The sequence below is a fragment of the Peromyscus maniculatus genome, chromosome 15, assembly GCF_049852395.1.
Source record: "Peromyscus maniculatus bairdii isolate BWxNUB_F1_BW_parent chromosome 15, HU_Pman_BW_mat_3.1, whole genome shotgun sequence".
NCBI lineage: Eukaryota > Metazoa > Chordata > Mammalia > Rodentia > Cricetidae > Peromyscus > Peromyscus maniculatus.
The window spans coordinates 17089772-17109965 of record NC_134866.1 but is presented as its reverse complement, the minus strand read 5'-3'; the positions used below and the strand labels follow the sequence as shown (position 1 = coordinate 17109965).

At 34.2% G+C, this 20194-nt stretch overlaps 1 protein-coding gene across 5 annotated transcripts in view; it reads left to right on the top strand.

The window, feature by feature from the left end:
* Positions 1 to 20194, top strand: part of Cdh18 (cadherin 18) — an 860101-nt gene that overhangs the window by 212987 nt on the left and 626920 nt on the right. The window contains exon 1 of one of the 5 annotated variants that reach the window (XM_016000299.3): positions 8876 to 8976. The exons of the other annotated variants lie outside the window; for them this stretch is intronic. The gene's annotated coding sequence lies outside the window, so the exon portion shown is untranslated. Of the gene's footprint in view, positions 1 to 8875; positions 8977 to 20194 lie in introns of those variants that run through there. 5 annotated transcript variants of the gene reach the window in all.

Genomic DNA, 20194 nt, shown 5'->3' with positions numbered 1-20194 from the left:
CAGGTAGATGGATATCAGATGTTATTTGATAACATTCTTAGCCCTCCAAGGTTGGAGAATGGAACTTTAATAAGTGATTGCATTTCAAGTATCTTTTTTTAACTTTAAATTTTTTAATTAAGAAATTTTTTATTCATTTTACATACCAATTGCAGATTCCTCTCGTCTCTCCTCCCTCCCCTCCAGCCTCCCCCCCTGGCCCAGCACACCTCCCATTCCCTCTTACAAGAAGGTAAAGCTTCTGATGGGTAGTCAGCAGAGCCTGGTACATTTAGTAGAGGCTGGTCAAAGCCCCTTTCCCTGTATCATGGCTGTGCAAGATGTCCCACCACAGGTAGTGGGCTCCAAAAAGCCAGCTCATGCATCAGGGATGGATCCTGATCCTACTGCCAGGGGCCCCCTTAAGCAGACCAAGCTATACAACTGTCTCCCTTATGCAGAGGGCCTAATCCAGTCCCATGGAGTCTTCACAGCTGTTGATCTAAAGTTCATGAGTTCCCACTAGTATGGTTTGGTTGTCTTTGTAGGTTTCCCCATCATGATCTTGATGCCCCTTGCTCAGAAAATCCCTCTTCTCTCACTTTGACTGGACTCCTAGAGCTTGGCCTGGTGCTTGGCTGTGGATCTCTGCATCTGCTTCAATTAGTTACTGGATGAAGGCTCTATGATGACAGGGTATTCACTGATCTGGTTACTGGGGTAAGCCAGATCAGGCACCCTTGCCACCCACTATGTTAGTAGTCTAAGCTGGAGTCATTGTTGTGGATTCCAGATACCTTCATTTGTTTTTGTGGGTTTTTGTTTGTTTGTTTGTTTGTTTGTTTTTTCACATTAGGTATTATACAAATGTAGGCCAGGACTGCATTTTTGCTGGCCTAAAGAGGGCTTAAAAGAAATGGCCATTGGGCTATGTCATGAGAAACTTTCTGAACTCACCTTAGCCATTGAAAATTTTTTTCTTTTCTTTTCAGTTCATCAGCCTCTACAGTCAGTGTCCTCTAAGTATACTTCTAACAGAGAGCACACTCTTCTCCCTTGACTTGAAATGTGCTGCTGTTTCTCATTCCTCTTAAATTACTGTGGACACATGAGTATAATTGCTAACATATTTGATAAGTCAAATCATGTTCCCAAGAAAATATGTTGAAACTTTAATGTACTATATTTTAATTAAAATACAATTGCATTATTTTTTCTGTTTCCCTTTCCTCATGCAAATTACTTCAATGTTTGTTCCATCTCAAAATTGTGGTCTTTTTTTTTCTCTAGTAGTTATTGTTTTACACACAGACACACACACACACACTCATATAAACACACTCACATACACTATATTTCATGAATATGACCTATAGATATAGACTCTTGCACTTGCAATCAATTTAAGATAAGGTTTGTCATGAAAAGATGCAGAGACAGACGTATGGGGGGGGCAAGAAAAATTTTGTGATAATGGCAGCAGTAATGAAATGGTGCGTCTATAAACCAAAGATTCACAAGATGACCATCTTAGTGACTTGTTTAGTGGTGTGATAAAACACCATTACTAAGGCAATTTAAAAGAGAAAGTGTTTGTTTGGGAGTTTACAGTTTCAGAGGTTTAGACTCTATGGCCAATGTGGTAGAGAGTGCGGCAGCAGGCAATCAGATGCAGATCTGGAGTAGGATCTGAGAGCTCACATATTGAGACAAAACCATGAGATGAAGTGAGACACTGGGAGCCTGCCCGCATTGACACACCCCCATCAACAAGTCCACATCCACGCCTCCTAATCCTTCTGAAGTAGTTCTCCCAAATGGAGATGGAGAATTCAAATTAAGTGTCAATGAGTTCCACTCTCATTTAAACCACCACTATGATTAACACATCTGGTAGTGAGCAGAAAGACAGATTTCTCCTCTGGGTAAAACTATGCCAAGTCATGAGGGAGGATGGTGGGGTTGTCCACTTCATTCTGGAATGCTTCACTTTAGAATGAGAGAAAAGAATTTTATTTTATGCCACCTAGTTTTTGTTTGTTTGTTTTTTGAGACAGGGTTTCTCTGTGTAGCTTTGTGCCTTTCCTGGAACTTGCTTTGTAGACCAGGCTGGCCTCAAACTCACAGAGATCCACCTGCCTCTGCCTCCCTAGTGCTGGGATTAAAGTCATGCGCCATCACTGCCTGGCAATGCCACCTAGTTTTATTAAGCCAGCCTCAAGATACTAATACAGTGCCATTGAACAGTCTTCAATATCTACCATCATAACATGAAAACTTTAAAAAATAAAGACAGGTCATAGTGAAGATAAGTCTGCCACAAGTTTAGCAAGGCAATCTGGACACTGGGCATTCATTCTGGTTTTAACCAGAGGCTTTTTGTTTGTTTTATTTCTTTTTTGTTTTAGCAATTTTTTCTCCTTAAAACCAATTTTGTTCAAAGCAAAAAAGTATTATTTCCCAGTATCAGAAATTAAAATTCCAGATGAGATTTATCCTCATTCAATCTTATTTTCTATCCTCACAACTGATTGAAGTGAAAACCAGGAATAATAATAATAATAATAGTAATAATAGTAAATAATCTCATTCATTTGTAATTAACTAAGATGAAAGTAAATACCTCCATGTTTTGAAGGATAGTCATTTACATGAGTTTTTCACATGCAAACTCCTACGTAGTAATGTAGAGGCCATTTGAAGTTTAGAAAATATCTGAATTAAAGGGAGTCTAGAAGTAAAGAGCTAGAGTGTGAGGCCTAACTGCCGAGGTAAATCAAAATAAGCACTACGGCTGGAAAAAATCAGTAGGGCCAGGGGAGATATTGTGAATTCAAGAATTTTCCCCATTGAAAAATAAATAAAACAAAGACAATTCAGGATCAATGGAGCCAGGTTAAATTGGCTTGGACTGCTTTGCACTGGGGACCAATGAAGGAAAATCAGAGCTGGAAGTTGTGTTGGTTTATTCTTAATTATTTCTTCTTTCTGTAAACTAAGCATTACTCTCTTAGCTCCTTTTTGATATCGACAAACTGTATTTTCAAGTGTCCCATTCTTCTAAACATGATTCCTCACAAGAAACAATAAAATGAAGCAAATCCCATGCTTGTTGTTTACCCAGCTCTGTCTAGATTGTGCTTTTCTATACAGCCACACAGGTTATTTTTATTTCATACTCTTTGAAATATTTTTTTTTCTGTATTTGCTGCTTTGCTGCTATAATTTTCTCTTGATACCGAGGGGCAGTTGCATTACTCCATTCAATTTGATTTTGGTTTTTATGTTTTCTAAGCCGTGTATAATCTCCCTGTGCTTGGCTCTCCATCACTACCCTTAAGATGTCCTTCATCTGCTCACTCATCGTAGCAGTCTTGATTTCCTTTCTAGTCTGAGACTTTTATCCCTACTTCCTGCAGTTAGTCTCTTTGAGAATGTTCCCTTACCAGGGGACCCATCAGTTAGCAACTATGAGTTAATAGCTTTCAAATTGATATCTCTAGTCCAGAAATTACTATTTCATTAAATTCATTGTTTCCCAATTAACTTTAAGATGAACATGCTCATGTCAGAATGTGTCTAGTTCATGAATGTAACTTCTCTTACATTCAATAGATTTCTTATAAAGTAAATATGTATTTATGAAAGCTGCAGTTCTTTTATCCTTGCCAACATTGTCATTTTAGGTGTCTCATCTCTTTGTCATCATAATATCTTCATTATTGGATCCTTTGTGCCCAATCTTGTTTCTTTAATCCCTTCCACATTCTTATAACAATATTATCATCTTACTACATCTCCACTATGCTTTAAATTTTTCCAGTGTTTCTCAAACAACCTCAGAATCAACTACAAACTCTTGCCGGGTGGTGGTGGCGGCAGCGCACGCACTAGGGAGCAGAAGCAGGTGGATCTCTGTAAATTCGAGGCCAGCCATGGCTACAGAGTGAGTTCCAGGACAGGATCCAAAGCTACACAGAGAAACCCTGTCTCAAAAAACCAAAAAAAAAAATACAAATTCATGAAATGTCCAGGCATACAGCACTGTCCTGAACCAATACCACACTCCCAGTTTTATTGTTTTGGTATTTGCCTCAGGAATAGAACACAGTACCGGGAGAAGGGAGTTTATTTTCTTTGCATTTAGAAAAGATTCCAGAAGAAATGCCTAGATGTCCATTAAAAGATCAATAGATAAAGAAAATATATATGCCATGTAGATTTATTCATCAACATAAGACAATAAATATGTTGCTTTTGTAAAAAAAATATTAGAAACTGGAGATCACCATATTCAGTAAAGTAATCTAGATTTGGAAAAACAAATACCATATGTCATGTCTGATATATAGAATACACCTGCACACAAAAACACATTGTATAATTTTATTATTATAGAATTTATCTGTGGTTCCTCTTGATTATCAGTGTCCTATTGTGTCTATAGATTACATTATATCTGAATTGTCCTTTGATTTTATGTAATTATTTTTGTTACAATTTCTTTATGTCTGAGTGCTCTTTTAAAGCACATGAACTTAATGCTTCACAAAATAAAAATCTGAGACATAAAGACATGAACACTTTGGTTGTGCTATGTATGAGTTTGTGTCATACACATGACAGGTTGGAGGAAGGAAACTATGACTGAATAAGTAGGTAGCAATAGGAGTGCAGAACAGTGATACACATACATGAAAATGTCACCCTGAAATCCATTCTTTAATGTGATATATTAAAAAAACATATTGTGTATTGTAGCCAGAAATTTTCCTGGTCCCACCTGGCTTGCAGATGCTCAGACCCAAATAAACACACAGATGCTAAAATTAATTAAAACTGTTTGGCCTAATGGCTTAGGCTTTTTGCTAGCTAAATCCTACACTGAAATTAACCCATAATTTTTATTTATGTTTAGAATGTGGCTTGGTACCTTTTCCCAGTTCTGTCTTCACATTTTGCTTCTCATGGTGGTAGCAGCTGGTAGCATCTCCTGACTCAGCCTTCCACTTCCCAGAATTCTCTTCTCTGATTGTCCCAATTTTTGTTGCTCTACTTATATGGATATGCACTAACCCTGAAGGTCTGCACCCAATCCTTAAGTGTCTGAGAGACCCATTCTAGAGTGATGAATACCAAATGTGAAAGCTGCTCAAGTTTTTTTCTACAGGACAGCACATTTTCCCAGTTTTCATCAGCTCTAGCTGCCTTAGAGCTGGGTGTGGTAGCACACACCTGGGAACTACTACTAGAGGGGCTAAGGCAGGATACTTCCTGCCTGGCTACCAGCCAATCAGCATTTTATTTGTCAATCAATCAGAACAGCATATTCACAACATACAGAAAGACATCCCCAGCAGTGTATTATGATTATAATCTCCCAATTTTGAGAATATATTTATGTATTGCAAAATTCTTATGGGTAGAGTAATAATTTTAAAAAAGAACTGGTAATCAGACTATGGAAGCAGAAACAAGTACCTTCACACCCTTTGTACAGACCTCTTTTCGCCTGTTTTTGTCAATTTATTGCAACGTGAACTCTGTTGCTCTGTCTTTGAGGGTTGTTTGTTTGATTATCTGTTTGTTTGTTTTGTTGAGGGTGGTGAGTGCAATTGTGTTCCATGGTGACTGGAGGGAGATGCTGAATGTTCTACTTTATCATTCCCTGCCTTATTTCCTTGTGACATGGTCCTGCAGTGTACCTAAAGCTAGGTTGGTGTCATGTGCAGCCACACCTGACTTTGATGTGGGTCCTAGTGAATTATTTTCAGGTCCTTTTGCTTGCCTGCCAAAGATACTTACACACTGAGCAATCTCATCACCATCCAATGCCTCTTCTAACTATTAGGACAGACTACATAGAATCTATACATTTAATATATAGGTTAATATCTACTGTCTCTTGCTGCCACGCTACCAATGCTACAACATTTTTAAATATGAAAAATTTAAATTAGATTTCAAATCTATGTTCTTCTGTGATCTCATTTAATTTCAGTAAAAATAGATTTAATGAGTTAGGGATTTTAGGCTTATTTCAAAAGTGTGAAAAATGAGACCCATGGGGATAACATTTGTTTTATTTTGTTCCTGTCCTTGGGAAGTCTTCTTGTTGCTGCCGCTGAGTGCATCTGACTTTCTAATAGACAGCACCTCACATCAGGGACCTTTCATGTTTAGAAAAATCAATGTTTTATAGGCCACTGAAGATGTCATGTGTAACTGTGACTAATAGAATTTTTTACCTAAGCTTCTTTGATTCCTGCTTTGACTGTGATTTGTTACTAATTGTATGCCTTTGGACAGTAGCTTCTTCTGTCATAATTAAATAAAATCATCAGTATAAAATTAACTATTTGTAAAGTAGAAATAAAAAGTGTATTAAATTTTAAATGAGTTGTTAAGACATTGAGTAATATATGAACAAATATAAAATTAATTCTATATTTCATCTGGAATAAAATTTACCAAAAATAGGTAAATTTCTTCATCTGGGGCCTTGATCTGACATCCGCTATTAGATAAAAATTTGAGAAAACTTGAGAAGATTCAAGAATCATGAGAAGAAAATGAAAGTATTTCTACTATATGACTAGAAATATTGTCAACATTAAAGAAAAATGTCTAATTCAAAACAAACAATAAATGAGCAGGTAAGAGAATTTGAGAGACCAGCAATGGTGGTGCACAGTTTTAATCCCATCACTCAGGAGACAGAGCCAGGTGGATCTCTGTGAGTTTGAGGCCAGCCTGGTCTACAGAGTGAGATCCAGGACAGGCACCAAAACTATACAGAGAGACCCCATATCTAAAACCAAAAAAAAAATGAGAATCATAAAATGTAGATATAGAAGTGTGAGTGACTTTTCTTTAGTATGTATCTCAGACGTAGCTATTTTCCTATGCCTACTTAGTCTGACTGTGAAATGTCTGTCAACAAAATCCACAAATATGGATCTTGCTCACTGCCCAGCCATTAGATTCTGTTAACCCTGATACTTACCCATGTGATTTTTCATAGTTGAAAATTCTTACCCTCTGGATACTGTGATAACTCATCTGGTCAAGGAGGAAAAGTAGTAGATAGGTAAATTAAATTACATATAATCTGAATCTGCTGAAATGGATCTACACTATTTGTTTCTGAGTAGAAATCAGTATTCAATGTATACATAGTTCTGTGATATATATATATATATATATATTTACTCAGCAGCATGTGTGAATGCCTTTGTATATGTTTTTTTTAATTTCTATTAATAAAACTCACAATACCAGAGATTATAATTTATACTGTACAGAGAACACTCTAACTTAGCAAACAAGGCAACTAGTCTTATTGAAAATGGAAAACATGAGTAAATAGATACTTATCAATAGAGTACATGGAAATGACTGACTGGTTTATTAAATGATACTAATAATCACTAATCTGCATGTGACATCAGTAAGATGCAATAAGAAAGAATGAATATAATAAGTGTTAGGAAATCTATGGCACTGTTGTTGGATTGATGATTAGTTCAGATACTAAGAAAAATAGTATACAAGTTCCTTAAAATTTTGAAAATACATCTAGCCCATAATCAAGCAATTTTATTTCTTCAGATGTATCCAAGTAAAGTAAAATTATAAAGTATATAAAATGTACAACTACACCATAGTGATTTCTGCATTATCAATCACAATAGACAAGAAAAAATGAAATAATCTGAGTCTATATGTCATGAAGGAATAAAGAAAATGTAATATGCATACAGAACAAAATATTACATATGCCTGAAAAAGAATGAATTTTTCAGACAACATGGATTGATAGATAGACCACAATGCTATGTGATATATGTCAGACATTAAATGACAGATGTTGCATATTCTCAGGTATGGAATTTTTAAGAAATTGTCTCCATGAAAACTGAAGTAGAATGAGTTTTATTAGAAATTGGAGAAAGCAATTGAGACAAAGTGGCTAGAGAAAGCTGACTAGTGAGTGTCAAGCTGAATGTTGATAAAAGCATGAAGCTTTAGTGTGCTATTGGGCAGCATCATGAACAGCATGTGAGCCTATGCTATATTAAAAAAATAGAGCACATATTTTCCATAAAGTAGTTAGAACTATTTGTGGAGATAATATATTGGACTTGATTACACAGTGTGTGCACATGGAAACACATAACAAAAGCACACTTGGTTAATGACAATAATTCTGTGATTTATGCATCATTTATTAAAACTTCAAAGTAGAATTATAATTTTAGATTGTTATAGAAAGATTTTTTTAAAATAAAATTTAGTAGATATTTTTCTTCTTACTACACACTGTGTAGCTTTTATTTACGTGTCTCCTTCTTGATATCATGATGTCATGATTTACCTATTCAGGTTCTGTGAAATTAGAACTGAGTGATGCTAGGTATAGCCTGAGCTACAAATGCTCTGATCTGCAGAAGCATAAAAAAATCAAGATTCATATCTCATGTATTTTGTATTGCTAGTCACATTTGTTAAGTTATAGATAAAACAGAAATACTCACATTCAGTGAAGGAGTTTGATTACAAATCAACGTGCTTTCCCAGGTTTTTAACAGGCACACTTATTCTCAGAGACACACTCAAATCCTCATAAATGATTTCTATTGCAGTCAAATATTTCAGCTGTCTGAGAGGAAGTGTCTCAGCGAGATCCTGACTGGGGATGGCAACTCCATTCTTTTTATATTGCAAAGTCTATTCCTTCAGAAAAAGAATCTATGCCTTCACTTTCTATGTAGGTTGCCTGTCATCTTATCCACAGTGACAGAATAAAAAATATGATCCCAGAATATCTGCAGTAAATTCTGCTGAATGCTAACAGCGGGCTCAGAAGCGTTTCATTTCTGACCTTGTGAAATGCTTTTTTGCTTATGCAACGCCTTGTATATCAAACATACAAACTGCAGCAAAAGCTCTGGCTGCTTGCATATGGATATGTTCCAGAAAACAAATTGTGTTCAGGTCAGTTACATCAATGCAATCTTTTTTTCCTTTTCTTCAATGGCATGAGACTGCAGGAAATATTTTATTGCATTTTAATGGCATAGAGAGAAGTCACACAGTGATTTGTTTTACGTGAGTGCTTGTTGGTCTACAATGGTAAGGAAAATTCAAACTCTCAAATCAGCTGATATTTCCAAAAGATACATGGATTATGGAATGGTTTTCATTCCTTTTATTAGCACATCATAAATCACCGTATGTGTATGTTTGTGTATGTGTCTTTGTGTCTGTGTGTCTGTGAGTGGGTACATGCTTACCTGTCTGTCTGTTTTTTTGCTACACTCTGTGAGTTGAAAATAGATGTCCTAAACATTGTATTTGTTTGAATAAATATAAGACAGCAAGGTTTTCATATTTCCATATCATTTGACTATTATATAACTTTTAATCAGGAAAAATGTAGGATTCTAAAAGATGCAGAAAATGTTTAGGCTTGTATCTTACTATAAAATCAGAAGAAATGAAATATTAGAACTTGCAATATGTGGCATGTTACATCATATTGTCTTTAAACCTACATGTTCATTCTCAGATTTTTCTGTTTACCTTTTTAATGGACATGGTTTATGTTCATGATTATGATCATGATTTGTGTGTTCTATAAAATCAGCTATTTATCATTTATGATCTGGGCATGACAAATGATACATGCTTGCTTTGTTTTAAGAACTATTCTATAGAAAAGTTAGTAAATTTTAGAAAAACCAAAATTTACACCTCTAATATACTTCTTTACCTCAAGCAGTTATTGATCATCCTCAGGATTTATCTCTAAAGAGCTAAGAAATTTTTTCACAAAGGAGACTGAGCTGATGTAGAAATGAGGTTCCCCTTGGCTTGAATATAATGGTGTTTTGTTTTTGTTTTTTGTTTTTTGTTTTTTTTTTTTTTTTTTGGCTGTTTGGATTTGTTTTTGTACATTTAACTCTGGAAAAGCAGAACCAATTCACATGAAGTAATACATGAACTGAAATCACATATTTCATAGATTGAAGAAACTATAAAGGACTAAAAATGGTCTGAAACTTTCTGATTATGATACAGGCAAATAGTCTTTATTCTGTTCAATCACTGTTTTCATTGCCCAGCTTCTGCAATAGCTGCTCAGGGAATACACAATCTCCTCTTAAAAGCTTCAGTGAGCTGGATCACAGACTTGGTCACTAGGGATAAAGATGGTAAATAAAGAATTCCTGCTAAGGCTTTCTGCTGAGTATCCTCATTCTTTAGATTTTGGGAGTTTCCAGTCTCTGGAAGAGATGTCATTGATGGAAAAAAGTTAACACAGGTCTCTCTAAGGAAGGACTAACACAGATGACTTGGGACATTGTATTTTCATTTTAAAATCACCAAGTTACAGAAAATATAAATAAACAATAAAGATTATATTTTATTGGTCGATTATTTCTATGTTAATCATACATATTTCTTTAATTAAAGTATGCACTGTAGTAATTCTACATATTGCTACCTTTGTACTTTTTAATCACAATATAAATAAATACTTTTTATTTAGCAAAATTTTAAGAATTGTCATTGGGCAGGAGAGAGGGCTGAGCCACTACAGGTGAAGGTTCGTAACCAAAATGATGAGAATGGGTATTGTAATTTAGATGTTGTAGAAAGTAGCTAAATGTATATCAATAAAAAATCACATTGAATTAAATTCTGAATTGTTATGCTTTCATTAACAAATTAGTTTCTTAGTTTTACTTTTTTAATTTAAAAAGTGTATTAATTAAATATAGAATATCTTGATGACACTCATTTACATTTCTTTCTTCTCTTTCCCAGAAGTTTTACTAACTCTCTTTCCTACAAGTCCAGTTTTCATATTTGTGAGTTTACGCAGGACTATGTGTGTAATAGTGGGTTTAAAACTATTCTTTGGATCCTGGGAAACTCATTAGTAGGCACATAACAGAAGATAGACACTCACTTAATAAAAATCTATTAATAATTTTCAGTTCAATCTTAAAGGGTTGTGCACTATAAATTCTCTTCACTCACCCTTGACTAATTGCTGTCAGGGCCAGTATTTTGCAGACGCAGTGAAATAACGGCAGCCGCTGCAAGTTCTTTACTGCAACATTTGTGCTTTGCCTAGGGGGTAGCAACGCCCAGCCTTTCTCCCATTCTTGCAGCTCTTACATAATTCTTGCAAGGATTCCTAAGTCTTACAGAGGGTGCTATATTTATCTTGTTTGGTCATGATTTCAAGCATCACTTATTGTCATCATTTTAGGGCAGCTCTGTGTCTCTGTGTTCACTGCCATTCAATGAGAAATGTGGCTTCCCTAGTTTAATTCGAGAGTAGAATTTGTCTATGGATATATATATATATATATATATATATATATATATATATATATTCAGAAAGCAATATGATGCTACATCTATGTAAATACCATTCTAGTAATTATACTGCTACAATGACAAACGTATTAAATGAGATAATCTACTAATAAGAATTATCCAGCTATAAATTATCTATTTATTTTTAACATTGATTGATTTTTTTCTTCAAAGAACAAAGTGTGCCATTATTTTGTTTAAAACAAAATATTTTTAAAATGATAACATTGAGATGAACACAGACAGTACTAGCCATCGTGTGGAATACATATTGTAATTGTGCATATATGTGTATATATATATATATGTGTGTGTGTGTGTATGAATACATATATACATAAACATATGTAAACATGCATTAATATAAGCACATACATATATATGTATGCATATGTGTGTGCATATATATATATACACGTGTACATACATAACACATATATGTTCTACATTCAGAAAAATAGAAGAATAACTCAGAACATCAACCAGACACAACTACCAAATATTCTATGTGAAATTCAGCAATATCTTCCATGAAATAGTATCATTCTATTTGATGAATTCTGTCAAGTTAAATAATTTAACCATTATAAAGTAAATATATATATATATATATATATATATATATATGTATTTTACCTTCTTCTTGTGTTTCAGTTAGTAATATAACTCTCTGAGATTTATGATTAAGTGTTCTGGCATTGTTTTTAAATATACTTGTGTATACACATAACATAAAACGGAATTCCGATATGATCTGGAACACGCTTCAGCCCGTATAATATAGGAACAACTTTTTGACTCAAAGCATTCTCAAGCAAACAAAAACACCACCAACAACAAAAGCTGCAGATATTTGTTGCCTCAGAATGTATTGAGTGATTTGTAATGTTCAGAACAAATATTAGATATGCTTCTTATAACCAAAATTACATTATAAGATATTTGATATTTTTTCAAAGCAATAGTGTAATTTGATGGAAGATGTTTGCCTTCTTCAGTTAATCCATTATTACACTAGCTGCCCTAGCTATCCAAATGAACAAAAAAGATATTCTTTGAAGGATATTGACTACAATAAACTTTATGTGGTTGAACAAAATGTACAAGTATTTTTGCCAGGAAACTTAGTTGCCAGTGTGGTTTAATTCTCAAATATAAAGTAAAATATACTTATTATAGTAAATAATTTTTATATCTGTTATATGATATCATAGGAAGGCATCTTATATAAGGAAATGTATTTGGGACTTATGATTCCAGAGGAATAAGAATCCACCTCCATTATTTTGGTTAAACCTTAACAGCAAATGAAATTGGAAGCTGAGTGCCAAGGGCTCACATCTTGAAACACAAACATAAATTAGTGAAAGAGAACGGTGGAGGGCAAAAAACATTTAATCCATAAAGCCTCCTTCAGGTATGCACACCCCCCAACAATGCTGTGCTTCCTCGCCTCCATAAACAGAATGACCAATTTGAGACCAAGTGTTCAGTGCCCAAGATTATGACAAACAGCTCATTCCAACTACCACACCAAAATTCATTTTTCTTTTTATTTATGAGACTTATCAAGCAAAACAGAAAATTGAATTATAAGAAAGATCATAACTTCATGTTGTGCATGAAAATGACTATACAGATCCTAAGTACAATGGTTCAAAGATTAACTTGAATACTAAGTTTTACATTAGCTGTGATGGTCCCATAACAATTATCTGATAACTGGAGTCATAAATATAGTTTAATGTTAGTTAAAAAGAAAAGCTATCTTTCTACATGTCCTGGATCATGGAAAAACATTTGCAAATGGAACTTAATCTGTACACCAGGTGGTATTTGGAAGGAAATAATACAAATTATTTCTTCAAAGGCAGATTAGTCTTAGGTAGAAACTGAGATAACTCACAAATTAACAATGCATAAAAAATGTCAATTTTTCCAATTTCAATAAATGGTGGTGGTGCACCCCTTTAATCCCAAGAACTTGGGAGGCAGAGGCAGGCAGATCTCTAATAGTTGAAGGCCAGCTTGGTCTACAGAGCGAGATCCAGGAAAGGCACAAAGCTACACAGAGAAACCCTGTCCCAAAAAACAAAAACAACAACAAAATAATAAAATAAAATTAAAATTAAAAATATAAATAAACAAATAAATAAATTCCTAGGAGGATTATGATAGATGTTGAATTCCTGTAGAAAATCTATGTGATAAAATGAGATTATAATCTTATTGACTTCTATTAGATGTAACTAACAAAAGGAAAGTAAATAAAACTACAGAAAAAGCTTAAAAACTTTGAGTAGTTTTGTTACATTATTTCAATTACAAACTATTTATTTACATAGAAGATGATTTCAAAAAGTTTGTGGAAACTTACATTTAAAAATGTTTTTCTTTAAACACTGCATTGTCTGCTACTAATTCATAACCTAGCTTTAAAAAATATATTTGTAAACTATATGTTACTTGTGTATAATACATATGATATTCATATTATATATACTAGTATATAATACTTGTAAATAAATGCCCCCAAAGCTATGTTCCTTGAAATATATTTAGGTGAAGAGATAACAATCAAAAAAGAAGTAATGATTTATCATGAAAAGTTCTGGGAATCTTGTACTTCATGCCATTCTTTCAGACATCGAATTATAAGGGAACATTAATACCTGGGAGTTTTCAATGAAATGTTAAAGTATTCAGATGTTGTCTTAGTACAAGGAGTATCTAAAAAACTTGTTTTTTGTTTTTTGGTTTTTTTTTTTTTTTATTTTTGGTAAGTGCCTGAAGTTCACTTTTGGATTTTATAATTGCCAAATTCTCTTTTCTTCTCTCTTTATAACCTGTAAAAAGCAATCACTTCTTGTCCTTTTATAGCTGTTGAACTACATTAAGTATATCATAAATTGTGCCTATTTAAAATTTCTAAATTGAAAACTTTTAATATATGCACATTCTTGAAATACTTAAGCCAGTCAGGAGAATGAACATTCTGTATATTCACTCACTAGTTCATGGAAATTCAATGGTTTATCTATTTCTTGAAATTAAAATATTAAGTTCAAGATGTTAATAGGGGCATTTTTTTTTTCTAAATGCTCCAGAATAGAACCTATGAAGTTATGTTCTCTCACTAACATCTATTTCACTAACGCTTTTTGGTGATTTATTTCACAAGTCATGCCTCTGAAAACCTCCACCACAATAATGGGTTATCTCTTTCTTCTTCTAAAGGCATTAGTGATCTTGATTAGACCTTGTCATGATGACCTTTCTTTGACTTGATTTTAGCAGCAAAGATCCTGGTAACAATTAAGATCCCATACATAACTGCTGTGCATGAACGCTTAAAAATATCTCTTTGAGAGACATCAGACAACTTAAAACAACCTACTCCGCAGGGTCTTCATTTATTCCATGTTAAATGGAAGGCTCCAGTGTAACAGTGAAATTCCTGTTATTTCTACAGTTGGGTGTGTCTGTCATGGACAGGATCAAAGCCAAAACCTGTTATGTTAAAAGACAAAGCAAAAACAAAACAAAAAACAAAAACAAAAACAAAAAACAAAAAACAAAAAAAAAACCCAAACTATCATAGATACAAAAATATATGATTTTGCTCCCACTGTGATTTTTAACTTAAATGATTCATCAATATTTAATTTGAGAAATGTCACCTAGATGCCTAGACTTCACAGTAAACCTGACATATGGGAAAATATTACTTCTTCACTGCATCCATGTAGTAGTAGCAGCAGCAGCAGCAGCAGCAGCAGCAGCAGCAGTAGTAGTAGTAGTAGTAGTACTAATTAGTGATATACTTTGTTAGGTACGTGAGCTCTAGTATTTTGCACCAGTTCATACAGAGTTGAACTCAATTCATTTTTCCCTCATTATTTAACTTGCCATGTTAGTATCAACTCTCTTTATCCTAAGCAATATTAGCTCCCTCTAATCTGAATATCATAACATCTTTGTAAATCTATCATAACTGACGTGTAAGAACACTAAATGAAAAAATTTATAATAATCCTCATCAATTACACTTTACATAATAGTGCAAATTCTTTATGTTGAGTTGTATCTTGATCAAGTATTGAGTGGTAATTGCTTATATGTTAATATCCCATTATAACAAAGACTCATATTATTAGAGAAAAGTCACAAACATACCAATAGAAAAGTCAACTTTCTCTAGCTAATTGCTGATAATAAGCTGTCCATACTCCAGCAGATGGTATGTCACATCTATGTGTATACAGGGAGTCTTAATTGGAATTAGTGGATTTAGTGGGTTGAGAAAAAATAAAGGGAATTTTTTGTCTTTAAAGAAAACTATATTATGAAAATTGCAAGGAAAAGATTGAATCTGAAAAGTAATTTAGGCAAGTTGAACCAAACTTGAGCAAAACCTCCATGGTATTTATAATGTGTACATCTTAGCTTGTAATGTACATATGTATGTATATACACAGGAGAATAAATGTGGGTGAACTCAGCCCTGGAAAAGAGATCAAGAGAGGGAGAAAAAGGAGCTGAGGAAGGTGGAAAGAGACAAAAGAACAGGTGGCACGTGGCATCTATGGGGGGGGGAGGGATTTACAGAAAGTTTCAGTGGGGAAAGGAGGAGGGAGATAAGTAGAAAGGATAAAAAAGACTTTGTTCAAAACTGCCATAACAAGATTTAATATTCCATATTCTAACTTAAAGATAAAAATAAAATAATAAATTAAAAGGGAAAACATAATAATAATAAAGGACATATGATTTTGTAAAAAAAAATGTGCTTTACAGAATTCTAGAAACTTGTAAGTATAGGACACACATAATTCAGTATAGTGGGTGGTTTATCTTTATTGTTTGCCTTTGTGCCTTCATGTGACTTTATTCTCAGTAACAATTATCTCTTATGTTGAAGAAAATTATATCAGACTACGTGAACAAAATGTTTACTCTGAAAGCTTAAAAGCAGCCATTTTTGATTTCCCAGAAGTCCTTGTTGTTTTTCCGAAATCAGAATTTCTGTGTATCCTTTGTTAATTGTTTTCTGAATACAGCATAGTGTTTTGAAGTAGGTTATTCTTGGGCATAGAATGTAGCAATGAGAAAAGGGAACTTTAACAATAGATGGATCTAGTAATACTTGAGAGTAAATCTCCCAATCAGAAGTATGCATATATTTTTAAAAATTTTATATATCGTATATGTGTACTTACATACGTATTATAATATATGTGGATATGTATTTACATCAGTTCCACTTTTTACAATTCCTCTTACATGATTGAAACTCTCTTTTTATATAAATAAAACCTCTGAATCCATTTAGTGTTGGTTGTATGTGTATGTTTTTAATTCTGATCATTTGGTTTTAGATAACCAATTAGATGAGTTATCCATGGGGAACATTTATTCTTCCTACCAGCAGTCATTAGTTAAGTACATATCATCAGCAGGATATGAGGCCTTGTGAGGTTTCCCATTTTATGTTAGAATATAAAGTGATGGTGTCATGGTTCAGGTTACGTTTAGTCAACCATATTGGTAATATTTCATTAATTAACTTCCCTGTCATACATAGAAAGTACAAGCTGTCAGAATACCTGTGATCCTCTGGGTTTTACAGAATTTCTATTCCGTGCTCTATGGTGTTTCCCAGGTATTCCGCATAGTGATTCAGTTGCAAATATATTTACTAGGGATGGGCATCCCATAGTCATTTTCTCTCTGCATTTTCATCAGCTGGACCTTTCTATAATTGTAGTTGTTTGAACAAAAAGTCCTCCCTAGGCTCAAACATGGGAATACTTGGTTTCTGCTTGTGGTTGTTGCTACTGTTTGAAGAGCCTTGGTAGTTGTGACCTTGCTGGGGAAAGTGTGTCGCTGGGAGTAGGTTTTGAGGTTTCACAGCCAGGCACCATTCCATGTCTGTTTCCTTCCTATGGCTCAAGTTGGCCACTCTCAACTGTTCCAGTCACCTTGTTTGCTTTCTAGTGTGCTTCCCTATATAATAGTGATAGTGATGAACTCTTATCTCTTTGGGAGTGTTATCCCATAGACAGTCAATCTTCTATACATTCTCTTAGTTGTGGTGCTTATCACAGCAATATAAAATTAATGTAGAAATTGGTGCCAGAATCTTTGGTATTGATGTGACAAACTTGGCCTTGTTAGGTTTTTTTTGTTTTGTTTTGTTTTGTTGGTTTTGTTTTGTTTTGAATGAATGCAGAAAACTTTGGAACCTTGGACTAGATGGGTGATTGAACACTATAAGCAGATCTTAATGGGCCATCGTAGCAAGAACCTGGAAGACAATAGCTACATGGACTTGGGAGGCCCTGATCAAAATCTGTTCAGAGCAGAACAATCTCAGTAACATAATATTTTTGACAAAGTGTCAAAATGTTTTGACGAAGTGTTTCTTCCTTGGACCTATAAATGTGACCCAAGATAAATTTCAAAGTAATAGACTAATCTTTGGCAGAGGAGATTTCATGACAGGTTAATGCTGATTCTGTTTAATGGCTATTAAAGTCACTCTTTTTTTTTAAATTCCTTGTGGCAGCTGGAAAGATGGCTTGGCAATAAGATCACTTACTGCTCTTGCAGAAGACCTGAGTTTGATTTACAGAACCCATTCTCAGGAGCTCACAACCACCTGTAATTCCAGGTCCAAGTGAGACAATTAGCCGCCACAGGAACCTATGCTCATAGGCATATACTACATAGACACACAGTCTAATAAAAATAAATCTTAGACAAAAAATACATTTCATTTGCATCTTTCCAAAGGACAATTATGTTTTCAAGTCCTTGGAAACCTTTTTTGCAATGAGAATTACCATTGTTGGAGACCTCAAGATGTTGGAGATCTGTAAGGAATCCTAACTAAGTAGAACAACACAGTCAAACCTGACAAAAGAGCTTATCTACAGTTACCAAGAATATCTATAAATTTAAGACATAACATTCTTTAGCAGATTTTGAAGGTCATTAGGTTGTTAAGAACTATAATCATGAAATCCTAGGTACCTTCAAGAAGATAAGAACAGGCTTTGAAGGCCAGCAAGGCAACAGTAAGTGTGCAGGCTGGGAATGGAAGGTTTCTAGCATGAAGAGTCCTCACGCTCTGATTGTAAAAGGCACTTTTACGCAGATGTTCAACAAAAAGGAGAAAGTGGGATATAAAGAAATATAAAATCTACAGTGTGAAGAAAAAAGGCTTTCAACACCAGTCCAGGATTGTTTGAAATAAGTAAGTAGTGTAAGGAAAGACTTGATCTGTACTGTAATAAAGGGAAAGGTGTCTTGAGGAAAAGATGCCAGCTACCTAAACTTCTGTCTTGTGAAAGAAAAGATTTAAGGGATGCTCTGCTCCTAGAAAGGAACACAAAGAGATGCTGCTCAAATGTGAATCATGGGGGCTAATGTCTGTCACAAGCTGGTGACCAAACACGGCAGTGTTGTCCACAAGATGCTAGCATTAGAGTCATGATGTATCTAAACAGAAGGGTTTTAGAATCTCCCTCAAAAGTTTCAGAGAGATCCTGAACTCAGCCATATGGCAGTAGAGTCTGTGAGTGCAGAACCTGAGAGACCATTCTGTGAAACTGTGGAAGTATAAGAAATCTGGCTTGTATTAGAGACCTCAAGATGTTGAAGAGGCAACTGCTTTGAGTACCTGGTAAACTGTTGTTGGTTGTCTTTTACTCTTTACCCTTTGCACTTTGTGGTCCCACTACCCAACTCCCAAGTAAATACTTGGAGACTTCTTTTCTTATGAATGCCTGGCTTTAGCTTGGCTTATTTCTAGTCAGCTTTTATTAATTAAAATTATTAAATCTGTCTTTTGCCTCTAGACTTTTATCTTTCTCTATTCTAAATAACTTTCTTTACTCTTATTCCATGGCTTGCTGTGTAGCTAGGTGGCTGACCACTGGTATCTTCTCTTTCTTCTTTTCTTGCTCCTTGATCTTCACATTCTTCTTCTATTTATTCTTCTGTATGCCAGACCTGCCTATCCTTTTTACTGCCTAGTCATTGGCCCTTCGGCTCTTTATTAGACCAACCAGGTGCTTTGGAAAGTCAATGTAATACAGCTTTACAGAGTAAAACAAATGCAACATAAAAGAATACAACACATCTTTACATCATTAAACAGTTGTTCAGCAGCTTGGACAAATGCAGCACATCTTAAAATAATATTCCACAACATTTACCCCTTTCTGTCTAAATAAAAAATGAAAAGTTTTAACTTTAAAAACAATATATGCAACAAAAGTGGTCCTGCCAGGAGCAGATGTGTCTCATTGTTATGAAAATCCTTATGTTAACACAAGATTTTTAAATGCCTTATTCTATAGGTCTTTGAAGTGTTTGAAGGCCACCTATCTGTCTAAAATATATGTTTAATCTTGAAACAAACCCAAGGTGACTACAAGTTTGATTATCTAAGATTAACTATTAACCACTTTTCTTAATAATACATGTCTTTTTAAAATTAACTGCATAAGCATAATACATCAAACAAGAGTACAATCATATATACAGTATAACAAAAATGACTTTAAAATTTATATCAATATACCAAAATCCATGTCAATGCAAAATATCTGAGATTAATAGTTATCTTTTTATTCTATATTACTATATGCCCCTAATGGTAACAAATATTAATAACACACCAAATAACCAAAGACCACCTGCCTCATCTCTTGGGAATGTGGGAGTCATGTTCTCTAGATTGTTTCCTGTTTTCTGTGGACAAAGGCATCTTTAGGGGTTCCTGAGTAAAATTAAGATAATGGCCAAGTCCTAT